The sequence below is a fragment of the Octodon degus genome, unplaced genomic scaffold, assembly GCF_000260255.1.
Source record: "Octodon degus isolate 3935 unplaced genomic scaffold, OctDeg1.0 scaffold00060, whole genome shotgun sequence".
Taxonomy (NCBI): Eukaryota; Metazoa; Chordata; class Mammalia; order Rodentia; family Octodontidae; genus Octodon; species Octodon degus.
This window is the reverse complement of record NW_004524636.1, coordinates 9,151,091-9,165,661: the sequence shown is the minus strand read 5'-3', so window position 1 is coordinate 9,165,661 and position 14,571 is coordinate 9,151,091. Positions and strand designations below refer to the sequence as shown.

Genomic DNA, 14,571 nt, shown 5'->3' with positions numbered 1-14,571 from the left:
TTAGTGATGTTTTGGTATTATATCATAATTTAATTGGTAACTTTGTTTTTTTTGGTGGCACTTCAAAATTGTGTATTTTATAAGCTCTTGTTCCCTAGAGGTGGGAAATATGATAAATGATTGGGTTGAAATCTGAAAGCTAGTCCATGGTGGAACTGGGTTTGGCACCAAGGTTTCCTCAGTTCTAAACTAGTATTTGAATGACTAAGTGTCATTTTACTGAAACATGGTGCTCTTCTCAATTGTATTTAATACTGTGTCTTATGGATTTAAAGAATACTACAATTAATCAGAATAATTTATGAGAACTGAGATAACAGTCCCTATTCTTAATTTTGAATCTATTTCAGCAAAATATTACACCTGAAATGTGTAGTTTTAGAAACATGCACAAAGATGAATTTGTTTTAGGGGTGTGTATACTACTATTGTTAATCAAAATAACAATATTTGTCATATTTCCATGAAACCATCAATCTCCTTTATATGTTTCCTTTCTGATGTTAGAAAGTATGAAACTTTGAGTTCCAGAGACTCTATTTTATGACAAGTTCCTGGAGGTAGAACTAGAATTCTCATCTAGAATTCCCACATATATGCAGCAAATAACAACACAGAAATGACTCACATATTGCATGGGACACATAGTGAAAAATATTTTATTGTCTTTCTGAAATTCATACGTAACTGGGCATTCCATGCTTTGTCTCACAACCTTAACTCACCTATTCCCTGGAAGAAAGGTTAACATACTGATTTTTTAAATCTTATCTTATGTATTTGGTACAGGGTCTCTGACTCTCAGTGATCCACCTGTTTTTGGCCTTCTCAGTGCTGGGATTGCAGGCGAGTACTACCATGCCAGGTCTCCATTTAGCGCTCCCGGGGTTGGAGCTGGTGCAGCCTGTGGTGCTGGGAATTAAATCCTGTACTTGCCCTAACTGCTTTTGATTGTGATTTTTTTCTTTAAATTTTTATGTGTTTAGTACAGGGTCTACAGGGTCTCACTACACAGATCATACTCGTAGTGATCCTCCTGTGTTCAGTCTCCAAAGAGCTGGGATTACAGGTGTGCACCATCACACCCAGTCTCAATCACCATCTCAGTGAGCCCGGGGGGCAGGGCCAGCACAGCATGCCAGGATCGAACCCCATATCTGTGACTGCCTGAGCAGGCGTTTAATCCACTGAACTATCTGGCCAGCCTAACAGACTGCTTTTGACTATTCTACAAGTGTCTCAGAAATGAGCATGCTAGGGCAGGGAACCTGGGCTGCATGGGGCGAGCTGCCCCAGTTAGTCATGGCTGGAAGCCCTGTGCATATAATGTGACCCAGAATCTTGGGAGCACCCTAGTTGAGTTGGTAAGATTCATGTTGGATGCACTCCAAATCTGCGTGCAGTTTGGCTGAATGCCAGTTGGCTTTGTGTTAAAATAAACACAACTGCAGCCAAATATTATCAACTTAGATTGAACTTCTGAGGTAAGCTGTTTTCTTTAAAAACTTGCAGGCTGAATAGAATTAAATAGGAAAATAAAAATAACCACTTCTTACATGTTATTTAATATTATGAATAATAACACCCTAATTCTGCAAAGATTAGAAGTATGTCATACATACTTCGTTTTTTTACTCTTACTTCCATTCTTATCTACAATTGAATAAACACTTGTTGATTTAGAAAGGATAGTGGGTTCCTCCTAAGGAGAGCCATCTCTCCTAATATACTCCTATTGGCTGGTGATCTACTTACTTATTTAACTATTCAAAAGTTTATTTTTTACTTGTTTCTTTTGGTTTTTGTTGTTGTTCATGGGTTGGGGATGGAGCCCAGAGCCTCGTAGATGATGAGCAAGTGTTCTATCACTGAGCTACAACCCAAGCCCTAATTATTTGAAAGTTTTTAATTATTGATTTTGTAGTGAAATTTACAGCTTTTACAATCATTAGTTATAGCAGCACTGTAAACTCTGCATGCCATATATGAATGATTCAGATGCTTCTCTCTATTCAAAATTGAATTTTCAGATGCTAACAAGAAATCTAAAAGAATGGCAGGCCTGTTTAATTAAAACAAAACAAAACAAGACAAGACACTAAGTGTGGTCCTGCCTGAGCCGGCGGCATGCACAACTACACATATCCCTGGAGCTGACCCCAGCCCTACAGAATTGGAATTTTGGAGGAAAGTGTGTGCCGTGAAGCATGAAAACCCCTCTTCTTGCAAAAAGAAACACCTGGCAGCTGGTTTGACTTGCAGGAGCTGAGCCCCTTCCCAGACCCAGTAGCACAGAATACGCACATTAATAAGGTGATTTGTATGCACATTGAAGTGTGAAGGGCTCTGCTCTGCATCCAAAACTGAGTGCTGCATTCCATCATGCCTATCTCTAAGCAGCCCCTAGTGATGCCAGGGCTTCGCACTGACAACAGGACCTATTTCAGTTTCTGTCCTGAACAGTGATCTTCTTTGGAAATGATGTTAGCCAACTGAGCAGTTGTCAGTCTCCTTGAGTTTCTCTATTTGGCCCACAGGGCTCCTTTCCAGTCCTTTATTGGCATAACTGAGGCATGAGACTAGAGTGTGGCAAGATGTCTGGGCTGTCGGGTGTGACCTGCCAGTTGTGGACGTTTGTTCACTGAGTGTGCAAGCAGCAGCTCCAGAACCCTGCTGCTGGTATCAATCTTCTGGCAGGCAATTACATGGGTTTTTGATGGGATGGCCTGGATCTAATGTCAGAAAGAAGATACAGAAGATGGCATTCACTGACTGCGCAGCATCGCTCTCTTACTCTTGCAGTGGTCTGTGCCATGTGCAGGATGCATCTTCTCAACTTCTGAGTACCTTTGCATTTTAAATTTTTTAAATAACGTTTAGTTCTCTATTTGGTACAGGGTCTCACTGTGGGGGCTGGCATAGCTTGCAGCACCAGGGGTTTAACCTAGGTCCTTGTGCTTGCCAGACAGGCACTTAGACCACCGAGCTATCTCCCCAACCCCTGCATTTGCACTTTTTCTTCCTCCTCCCCCTCTTCCTCCTTCCTCTTTTCCTGGTAACATAACTACTCATAACCTTCCTCCTATCACTTACTTCTGGGGTTTTCCCATAATAGCTACTTGTGTCATTTTTTCATAGTTGCATGTTTTCTAGCCCAGCAACCTAACTATATTTTCCTTTTAAAGCTCTACTGTTCTTTGTTTTACTTTTTGACAAAGGTCAAGTGCATCAGGCTTCTTTGAGACAGGAACACTAGGAAACCAGGCCACTCCTTCTCCTCCATTGGTCTTCAGACAAAACACAGGGCATGCTGGGTGAGGTGGGAGAGCTGTCTGCCTAGGGCTGGTGCCTCAGCCCTCTCCTTTCCAAGAGATGGTGCTCAGGCCTTTCCTTTGGGGGTGGAGTGTAAAGAACAGTTTATGATGTCACAATTCATATAATTCATTTCACATATTACATCATTCTACCACACATTGTGACATTTTAAATATTGTATTTTGTATGGGTGAACACATATTAAGTGAGGGGCAAATTTAACTGTAGAAATGTTTTCTGCTGGGGTGTTGGCGAGGAACCATGTCTCCTAGTCTCCGTGCCAGTTAGCTGGGTGACAGGTTTCTTCTCCTCACATCTCCCATGAGTCTTGCTTTTACTGATTTCTCTTTGTGTAAAAGGAAAATTATTTAGCAGATTCATATTTTTCCAATGGAAGATGAAATTTCCAACCTAATGGAAAACAATTTGTTAATAATCAAAGTCCTTGGAATTATATATAGCTTGGCCCCATAATTTTATTGTTAGGAAGATAATCTAAGAGTACCTAAATGGCTAAGAGGATTTAGGCATAGGTACTGTGAGTGGATGTTCTTTTACAATGTGCATGTCAAAAAAAATTTTAAGATGGAAAAGGAGATTATAGAATTCTGATACATATGTACAATGGATCATGCACAAAAAGATGATGTAGAAACTGGTTGTCAGGATTTGTACTTTTAGGGTATAGGCTTAATTTCATGAAAAAGTGATAATTTAAAAAGATGCACAACAAAATATGAACTGTGCATGAAAATGTTTTGCTTTTTTCTGCTTATTGTACTTTCTGATTTTTAAATATTGAACAACTAATATCTAATATATGAATATACATATATAGAATTTCGTTATATTTTTTGAGATGATTTCAGTATGTAGCTCAGGTAAGTCTCAACTTGCAGCTATCCTCCTGCCTCAGCTATATGACTGCTAAGATTACAGGTGTGCCACCACACCCAATTTATCTATGTAAAACCTTTTTTGAAAGTCAGGGGTGAATCCAGCTGTGGTGATGCACACCTGTTATCCCAGCACTCAAGGGGCTGAAGCAGGAGGAGGATTGCTTTGAGTTTGAGGTCAGCCTGAGCTATAAAAAGCCAGAGGTAACTGAGACCAGTGGGGATCTTTTCTATCTAAACGCATGTCAATAAAGCACTAAGGAAAAGCAGAACTCCTTGGTTGCAACCATATCCATGGGAAATTATACGGCCCTGAGAGGAAACTTGTGCTATCATGTGGACTCATTATATTTTTGGTAGATTATTTTGAAAAAAGGGCTTTTGATCTGTATACTTCCCCCACCTGTATCCTTGGCACTATGATATAGCTGGTCCCATAAAAAAGTAGTCTGTTCTAACTCACCTTGACCAACAAGTGCTCGGCTGATTTGCTCATTGACACTAAACAAAATTAGCTGAGCAAGAGAAAAATCTATGGAGTTAACCTGCTGACCCAAAGAGACAGACTATAGTATTTTCTTTAAGTCACTAATTTTTTTGTGTTTTTTTCCCCAACATGAGAATAGCTAACAGATACACTGTCCTCTTGGATAGCATTATCAAAGTCGTTATTGATAGGGTTTTTTCAGGTAACTGGCATAGCAAAGAAACAGGCAGAAGGAGAAAAAGAAAGGGGCTTTATTTTCTTTGAGGACATGGAGAAAATTTGGGAAGACAAGAAATTCTCTGGGGTTGGACAAAGGGAGGCTGAGCTTTATATGGCCTTTTACCAGGGGTGGGGTTTGGGGGGGGATGTTTAGATACACCTGAGGAGTTGACTGGGGGCTTCCCTGATGTGGCGGGAAGGGTGAAAGGAAATTGTATCCTGGGCTGAGTTGGAGAAGAAGGAGGAGGTGGTCTTGGGAAAGCTGGGCTTTTGTTTCAAGGGCTTCAGCCATATTATATGACCACCATGAAGACTTAGCAATTTATATTATGGCAGAAACTATGTATTATCAGACTTACTGAAACATATTTTGAGAGGCAATATAAAAAGGTTTTCCAAGTGTGTATTAGAACTACATGGTAGCTTTAGGAATTCTAATATCCTAGGAGCCCTGGAGACAAGGAAATCTTAGTCGCTGGGAATAAGATAGTTGCCAGTGTTTTCTAAAAGCTACCCAAGGAATTATTCCAATATGGCACCCAGGTGAGGAAGCAACAGTCTAAAGTTTTACTTGCCTTAGCTTCACTGTGCAACACCATCTGTGCTTGAAGTTTGTGGCCTGAAAAAGTTCAAGCAAATAACTGTCATGGTCTCCAGATTGGCACACAGAGGAGACTTTTAAGTGACAGGCAGGTTGGCATAACCATTGTTCTGGAAACCCCACTCCCCTGTGAAATCCAAAGTGTGTTATTGGAACTAAGTTCTTGTCACCTGGTTCAGACACATCAAGCTTAGTACCTCAAAAGTTTGCTACCATATTCATAACTTAATTCCTCTTTTCCAGATCTAGTGAGGGTTAGGGTTAATATGTTGTATTGTGCTCTATCTTTATCACTTTTCTCTGTTAAGAAAAAGAGCTCAGATCATAGGGCCAGAGTTTTATAGGCAGTTAAAAATTGACTTTTGTGGGCCGGGGAGATGGCTCAGTGGGTTAAGTGCTTCCCTGGCAAGTGCAAGGGCCTGAGTTCAATCTCTGGTTCTGAAAAAGAAAAAAAAAAAGACTTTGGACTTTATTTTCTCAATTAGGTACTGGCTTTGATTTCTCAACCAAATACAATCTCTAGGGAGAAAATATCCATAGTAGACTCCTCTTGTAGCCATAAGACTATCACTTAAATTTAAACCCAATTCCTCCCACAAGTGAACAAGTTCATCTCCATGCTTGAAAAGGAACACTTGACTATAGCTCCACGATCCCAAGTATGCTTTGAAATTTGAAATTTTGGGATTGTATGAAGATAATGCAGTGTGTAGAATGCACATCCCATTATGTCCGCAGGGGGATCTAAAGTGTAATCCTTTCATAAAAGCTTTATTTATTTATTTATTTATTTATTTATTTATTTTGCGGAACCAGGGATTGAACTTGGGCCCTTGTGCTTGCCAGGTAAGCACTTAACCTACGGAGCCATCTTCCTGGCCCCTAATAAAAGCATTTTTTTAGAAAAAATTTTTACATAAAAATCCAACTTTATTGAACATAGGAATAACAGACTTTCAAATGAATTATTTTTACTGTATGGCTATTAAAGTTATCTGATCCATGGTAGAACTTACTAACTGGCATTACATAAAGATGTTTGTCTATTACTTCAATTCTATATTCATAAACAAATATATTTAAGTCTAGATAGAAACATTTGTGATTGGATTAGTGCATGGTAGTCCCTGCTCTTTGCCCTGCTCAAGCTGGCCGTAGGCGACCATCCACTGTACAGTAAATATGAAGCACAAGCACACATTTGAATTTTATACAAAAATTCAGTTTTACTTTTATTCTTAATTAGTGGGAGCTGACATGTATAATTTACAGGCAAGCATACACTTCTGTTTTCTACCTCATAGATGAACAAAAATATACACAATGTATTGTTTTCCTTAGGTAAGACTTGCTTTTTATATTTCAATGAGAATACCATGTAACCCTTACATAAACAAAATGACCAGGATCCTAATGAAACCATCTTTGGAGGAAGTACTTAATATGCATCTTAAATAAATCCTCTAGTAAGAAATGGAGAATTCACTGCCTTTAGTTTGAAGTCTTTGTAGCTTTCTGTCAAATTTCTATGTGCGGCTCACCAAGATTCCCTTATTGGAAATACCAGAAATTTCTGAATCATAGTTTTCAAAAGGACTTTGCAGTCTTACAATTCTGAACCTCCTTTGGCATGCTTCTCTCTTGAGTCCACTCAAGCTTTGTTAATGGTTCGCTTCATATCATCATCTCCATCTTCATAAATCTTCTTTAAAACACTCATTAATCCCTCTCTAGGATCTGTCTTGGCACCGTAGGATGGCTTTTCTTTTTCTTTGCACTCTTTCTCAACCTGAGTTAAGTATTCCCACTGAGTGTTCTCTGCTTTCTTTCTACACAAGGTAAGAACTGTATCAATCTTGACTTTTTTTGAACTGCCTTCCACTGAGATGGGCTTCAAGAGGTTGTTCACAATCATGGAGTAATTCTTCCCATTTAGATTCTTCACCAAAAGATCAAATGACCTCTCTGTGACATGCACCTGCACACTCTCAGCAGGAACCTGATGAACTCCAGCTAAGGTCATGTAGATTTTCACAAACGTATCTGACTGATCCCATCCATAATTGCTGATCTTCACTGTGTATCCCGTTGTGATGGGAGCAACCACAGCGGCTGGTTTTTCATTGTCAAGAAGTTCTGGTTTCTTCTGTGATTTTTGTTGCATCTTATTCTTTATTTCTGTTTCAATCTTGGATTTTTCAACTGTCAGGGTAACACGTACTCTCTTCCTAGTAGCCTTTTCCAGTAATGCCTTTACCTCTTCTAGATCATTCTGTAACTCCTCCAGAGCTGAAGCCATGGTCGAGTGGGGTTGGACATAAAGCCCAAGCTGCAGGTGAGCCCGCAATGACAGGAGCCACCCTAGTCCCGGCATGCGTGGACCTCAGCAGCGCTAACTGCGGCCAGCCCTCCGCACGCAGGGAATCTAATAAAGGCATTTTTTAAGTTTGACATGAAATACAAAATTCATAGTAACTGAGACAAACAGCCTTACTTAAGTTCTGGTTTGGCCATTAAAAACTTAGTTTCAAAGCTTTTTCTATTTGAGAAGTACAGATAGAGATTGTGGATTCAAACAAGATGCAAGTTGTTATAAACAAATAAAACAGAATGAGTATCGATTGGGAAAAGCTGAAGGAAACAAATGAACAACAGCAGTGGGGGATTCTGAGAAAGCTCATTTAACAGATTTCTTCCCACAAGCAAGCTGAATTCGGATGGAAAATGGCTAACCCCCCTAGAGGCCAGGCTCATCCCCAACTGGGAAACTACACAATAAAAAAGAAACTGATTTGGATTGGTAGATGGAGCTCAGGGGAGTTGTGGAACCAGGGAAATAATAGAATGCTTTGGAAGCATCTATAAGTGGCATCTTGTATGTGAGCAAATTATTTCCAAGGCTGAGTCATTTCCCAGGCAGTGTACAGCTGGCTCCCTTTTATTCCCCATGTTCTTTTAATTCCTGTGTGCCAGTGACCTAATGGTGGGTGGCTCAGGATGTCTTAGCCCACCCTTGGATAGATCCATTGTTTCTGAAGCCTTTTAGAAAGCTCACATCCTCTCTTTAGATCTTTTGAGTTTACATCCCAAATCCTGGTGTCCTTTCTACTTGACTTTATTTGCAAAGAAAAGTAGGGATTCTTTGGATCTTCTCTGATGATTTAACGGGCTTTAGCTCACAAGTTAGTGGGAAGAAGATGGAATTTGGGAGGCAGTGGCTGTCTTTCATGAAACATACACAGCTTTTCTTCCTTAGCATATTCCTGAGGAGTTTTCTGTGGGCATTATCCTTTAGAGAGTGGATCAAAGCTGTGATATGACAGATCAAAGACAGGTTGGATATTCAAAAGTAAGTCATTTCTTGCTAAATGAAAAAAAAAAAACCCCACAAAGTACTTCACAAGAATTTAAGTCATTTTCAAGATAGGCACAGGGTTTTTTGTAATGCAAATTTTACCCATGTGTGGCATACATTCAGAGAAGTGCACACATCACAAAAGAGTAGATAAGTAGTTATGACATAATGAGAAATATTTGTTCTCTTCCCCAGGTTCATAGCATAGAGTTGCTAAAGCCCTTGTACTGTTCAGAGTTGGGGTGTGTGAGGAACATCTTTCTTTATAAAGACATTCTTATTCTCTAGTTCTTGACTCAAAAATTACTTCCTTGAAATCTCTGGAATAAGAATAGTGTCTTTGGTGTTTGAATGAAATGAACAGTTGGTAGTTGAAAGCCCCAATACAGCTTCAACAAAGGGGACTGGTTGCCAGCGGAACTAATTGTGCATTAGCGGTTGGAACTTTCAGCCACACTCCTTCACCTGCAGGAAGGGAGACAGAGCTCAAGCACCAAATGGCTGATTTAATTTATCACATGAATCTTTTGGAAACATCACACAACTCTTATACAACAGAGTTCAGAGGGTTTCTTGGTTTGTGACACATGGACCTGAATGCACATACCACGTCTTCTTCCCTTCCCTTGCCCCATGTACCTCCTTCCAGTTCATTCTTTTGAATCCTTTGAAATATTCTTTGTGACAAACTTTAAGCATTTCCCCAGGGTTTTTGAAACATTATAACACATTATAGAACCAATAGAAGGGATGTTTGGAGCCTTGATTTACAGTCAGTTGGTCAGTAGTCCAGGTGACAACCTGGAAGTTTGAGGAAAGGGATTGATCCCTTAGTCCATGGCATCTGTACTGACTTCATAATACTGTCAGTAGCTCTTTGTAGTGTTCCCATTTGGGTCCACAAAGAACTGGAGAATTCCTGAGGAAAAGAAATTCGTTCTAAATGTGTGGAAAGCCAACACATTTAGAATCAGAAATGTTAAACTTTAGGAAACTAGTTGTTTTCCTCCTCTTCCTCCTCTTTCTTGCTGTACCAGGGATCAAACTCAGGACCTTGCACTTGCCAGGCAGACATGTATGCCACTGAGCTACATCCCTGGTCTTATTTTCCTTCTTAATGAGTCATCACAAAGTTTACATACTGTGCCCCAATCAAAAAGTAGAGCACAGCCACTCACACAGCAGCCTGCCTGTGATCTACCCTGAGTGTGGCTGTGATGGTGGTTACCTTCTCAACCTCTAAGACCATAGTTGCATTTTCAATTTCAATCTTTCATTTTTCTTCTTTTGGTTAATGTTATATCTGTGAGATTCATCTATATTGCTGTTCATGGCAGCCAAGGAAGAGACACCAAGATTAGGATATATCAGCATGCTGTCCAGTGGGTCCCACCTCCTGATAGCCTCTTCACCTATCAGCTTATCAATGGATTAACCCACTGCTGAGTTTAATGCCCTCATTACTCCATCACTTCCTCTGCAGATTCTACTTCTGAATAGTGCTACATTAGGGATCAAGCCCTAAATACATGAATTTTGAGGGGATACTTTCTACTTAAACCATAATCATGGGCTAGAACAAAGTGGGGGATCTTCCCATAGGTGTAAGATGTTATAGCAATCTTAGTTATAGGTGCACTGGAGATAAGGTGGCTAGCTTAGCAATTTGCTCCAAGAGTTTTCCCTAACAGTGAAGACAATGTCAGGTCAGATACAAAAGTCAAGGTAAAGGGCCTGAGATAAGCCTGGTTCTCCCCTCACATCACATCTTTCCATGATCACAATGCTGTGGTCAGCCAACAGCAAACAGTCTATAAGATCTTTAATGTACATGCAGCTTCTTCAGAGAATTTCAGCTCACATGACTAATCTTGTATGTCCCTTGTTTTAAACATGTGCATGAATTCTGTTGAGTGACAAGGAGTGTCTTGCATAGGTGAGACTTTGGGCATGTTCATGTTCACCTTTAGCTATTATCAAAAAGATTTCCCAAGTGGTTGCACCAATTTACACTACCATAAGTAATGCATGAGAGTTGCATAGAGATTTTAAAGCAGATATCCATGCAGATGCATGTACTTTTTAAAGACAGGCATTTGAAATTAAGGACCCTATAGGTTAAGCCTCAAGATTTGCATTATATTTTAACTTATCTCAAACTTATCTTATGTCTTAAAATAAGATATGCCACCAAAAATTATAGAAAAAGAAGAGCTGCAAGGACAGCTAACATTTTGGCCCTAGCTTTTCAAGGTCAGTGAAGACTCAGGACATAGGAGAACCAGTACTGTAACATCATGTAACTCAGTTGTGTCCCAAATTTTCTGATCAAGGAGATTATGGGGCCATGGAGGAAAGTGATCAATGACGTAAAGTGTGCCTAAAGAGGGTCACATGGAGAGCAAACATTCTCTCAGGCTTTCACAGACAGCAAACTGGTTAAGCAATGGCCATGACTCATTCACATGGCTGACACTGACGAAGGATCTATAAACTGCGATACAGGGTTTCAGGATAAATCCTGAGGGGATTTGACTGACCTTGTCAGATACAAAAGTTACATTTCTTGTTTTATAGGTCTTGCTTTATCTTGGTCTTAACTATCCTACAGGAAAGTATAAAAACGAAGTACAAAGTGTAAAGTCAACAACTTCTGACATTGCCAGTCTTATGGAAAACCCACTACTATTATGGACTACTGGACTATATTGGATTATTTTTCTGAATTCACACACCTACAATATTTAAATGACAATGGAATACCCTTCTCTGACAAAACTAACCAAAACATGGGGATAGAAATTAACGACCATTTTGTATCTGTATATTCAAAATAGTTGGAATAATATACAGCTGTATTCTCTTAATTCAATGAATAGAGAGATGTATTCTAATAGTGTCTGTGGACAGGATATCATGTCTGCATCTTGTACAATGAATAACCACTAAGACAACAATCTGCAATGTATTAATTATTGAAACTGCTAGCAATCCGTTTTGAAACTGTCTCATTGCTATTTGTTTCTCAATAAAATAATTTTAAAATAAAATAAGATCTTTCTTTCAAAAGAAAATGTCCTGGCTCATTGCTTTGTGAGCTTCATGCCATGTCATGGCATAGCCATCCATAAGGCAAATAATATATAGGATGGCTGGGTCATCCAGAGAAAGCTTCGTGTCAAATTTCCTGTAATAGTGGCCCCATTTTGTATATAGGTGTATTAATCTGATATAATAAAACCCTATTCATTAACCACTGAAAATGTAACAAATAGGATGGTCTAAACTTTAGACCTTTGGTATTTAAACTTTTAAAAAAAATCTTTCATTTATTTGGCATAGGGTCTCACTCTGCAGCTCAGACTCATAGTGATCTTCTTGTCTCAGCCTCACCAGCTCTAGGATACGGGCATGCGCCTCCATGCCCAATTTCAGTGGTTGGCAGGGCAGCACAGCATGCTGTATCAGGGAGTGAACCTGGACCTTGTGCTCACTTAGATCACTGAGCTCTCTCCCTAGCCCAGACCATTGGTATTTAAAATATTAAAGGAGCCAGTAGCAGGTTCTTCCCTTGGAAACTTGCAAGAAATGCAGTCTTAGTTCTATTGACTCAGTGTCTCCAATTTAACCAGATACCCAGGGGGTTCTGATTCACACTAAAGTTTTTGTAAGATTCACTACAAGACACATTATCAGAATTAATCCTAATTATGTCCAGATAAGAATGGGAGGAGCAATATCTGCATTTTAAAAATAAGGAAACCAATGCATAGAAAATCCTAGCAACTGCACATTTAGAAGTTTGACAGCCGAACACAGGCTTATAACCATTATTCTATGCAACCTCCAACCTATTTTATAAGCATTTCATTTATACGTAAATTTTTAGGAGTCTACTTTGGCATAAAATATTTGATCAACATTGGCTGGCTTTTTCAGTACTGAGTTTTGGTATCTGACATTTTGCTGATTAGATGACATAGAAGGCCACAGAGGAGAACTGGCTTTGCTCTCATTACATGTGGCAGTTGGGAGAGGGTGGTTAAGCAGATGAATGAAAACGTTCATAATATTTAACTGTGCCTGAGCCCTGTGCTCCTGGCAAGCAGCACAGTTAAGAAATCCTCCAGAATTTGTGTTCCAGGAAAAAATGTACTGCAAAGAATCCTCTGTCCCTCCATAGGATTTAAGGAATCTGCCTGTTCACTTCTCCCTGACTCCCATTGGATTTCGGCTCCCAAACACACAGATTCTTCTTCTGCAAAAACTCATATAAAGTCTAGGGTCAGACCTTCCACCCTCTTGTTCTTTGCCTCATGAATGACTGAAATTAGGACTATATGTTCTTTTGAATTTAAGTAGACATAAAAACAGATAGCTCCTGTTCAGTTGACCAATGAGGACTTCCAAGGATTGAAAAACTACTGGACACCTAGTTCACATGACCTATAATTTGTCTACTGCCCCCTACAAAAGTCCAAGACAAACTGCTCTGTAGGACTCTTGGGGTATTTGCTCCTTAGATTCAATGCATCTTTTTTTTTCTCTCAGCTCTGGGTGTTGGCCTTTTGCGCTCTTCATTCCACCACTGCCCAGATCCTGCAGACAGCTGAGGCCATGGGTTTCAGAGATCTGAAAAGCCTTGCTAGCCTGCAAGTGCTCAACAATTACCTGGTCAACAAGAGCTACATCGAGAGGTTTGCACCCTCACAGGCAGATGTGGCCATGTTTGAAGCAATCTCCTGTCTCCCACCTGCTGCCTTGTGCCATGTGCTACATTGATACAATCACATAAAGTCTTACAAAAAGGAAAAAGCCAGCCTGCAAGGAGTGAAGAAAGCTTTAAGCAGGTATGGCCCTGCCAATGTGGAAGACACCAATGGAGGTGGAGCTGCGGACAATAAAGATGATGATGAAATTGATCTCTTCAGTTCTGATGATGAAGAGGAAAGTGAAGAAGCAAAGAGGCTAAAGGAAGGATAGCTTGCACAGTATGAATCCAAGGAAGCCAAGAAACCTGCTCTTGTTGCCAAGTCTTCCATCTTGCTAGATGTGAAACCTTGGGATGATGAAACAGATATGGTGAAACTAGAGGACTGCGTCTGAAGCATTCAAGCAGATAGCTTGGGCTGGGGTTCCTCTAAACTAGCTCCAATGGGATATAGAATTAAAACCCTGCAAATGCAGTGTGTGGTTGAAGATGATAAAGTTGGAACAGATATGCTGGAAGAGCAGATCACTGCTTTCAAGGACTATGTGCAGTCCATGAGTGTGGTTGCTTTTAGCAAGAGCTAAGGGGCTTGGAAGATGGCTCAGTGGAATAAGCACTTCCCTGGCAAGTGCAAGGGCCTGGGTTCAACCCCCCAGTTCTGCAAAAAACAAACAAACAAACAACAACAACAACAAAAAATCTAAAATTCATCCTGGATCATTATACTTCAATAAAAGCTGGAAGGAAAAAAAAAAGATAGCATGCATGAAATTGATCTCCTTAATTTTTCCTTAGTAGAGCTCTTGGTCTTAATCTGTAGTGACTCAAAATAAGTGTTTAATATGGCAAAGATTACTTCTTATTTATTCCTTCTGAGCTTTGTAGTGTCAAGGATAAGACATGATAGTTCTTTTGAAGCTTGCAAAGATATCATCTTCCTAAGTTGTTATCATCTTCCTTCAGGTTTGGTACATTTACAAAGCTATC

The 14,571-nt window shown here is 39.8% G+C and overlaps 2 pseudogenes; one reads left to right on the top strand and one right to left on the bottom strand.

Annotated features, from left to right (window-relative positions):
• Positions 1–7,169: 7,169 nt before the first annotated feature.
• On the bottom strand, positions 7,170–7,817 carry LOC101584669 (annotated as a pseudogene).
• Positions 7,818–13,490: 5,673 nt separating this feature from the next.
• Positions 13,491–14,168, top strand: LOC101584285 (annotated as a pseudogene).
• Positions 14,169–14,571: the final 403 nt, after the last annotated feature.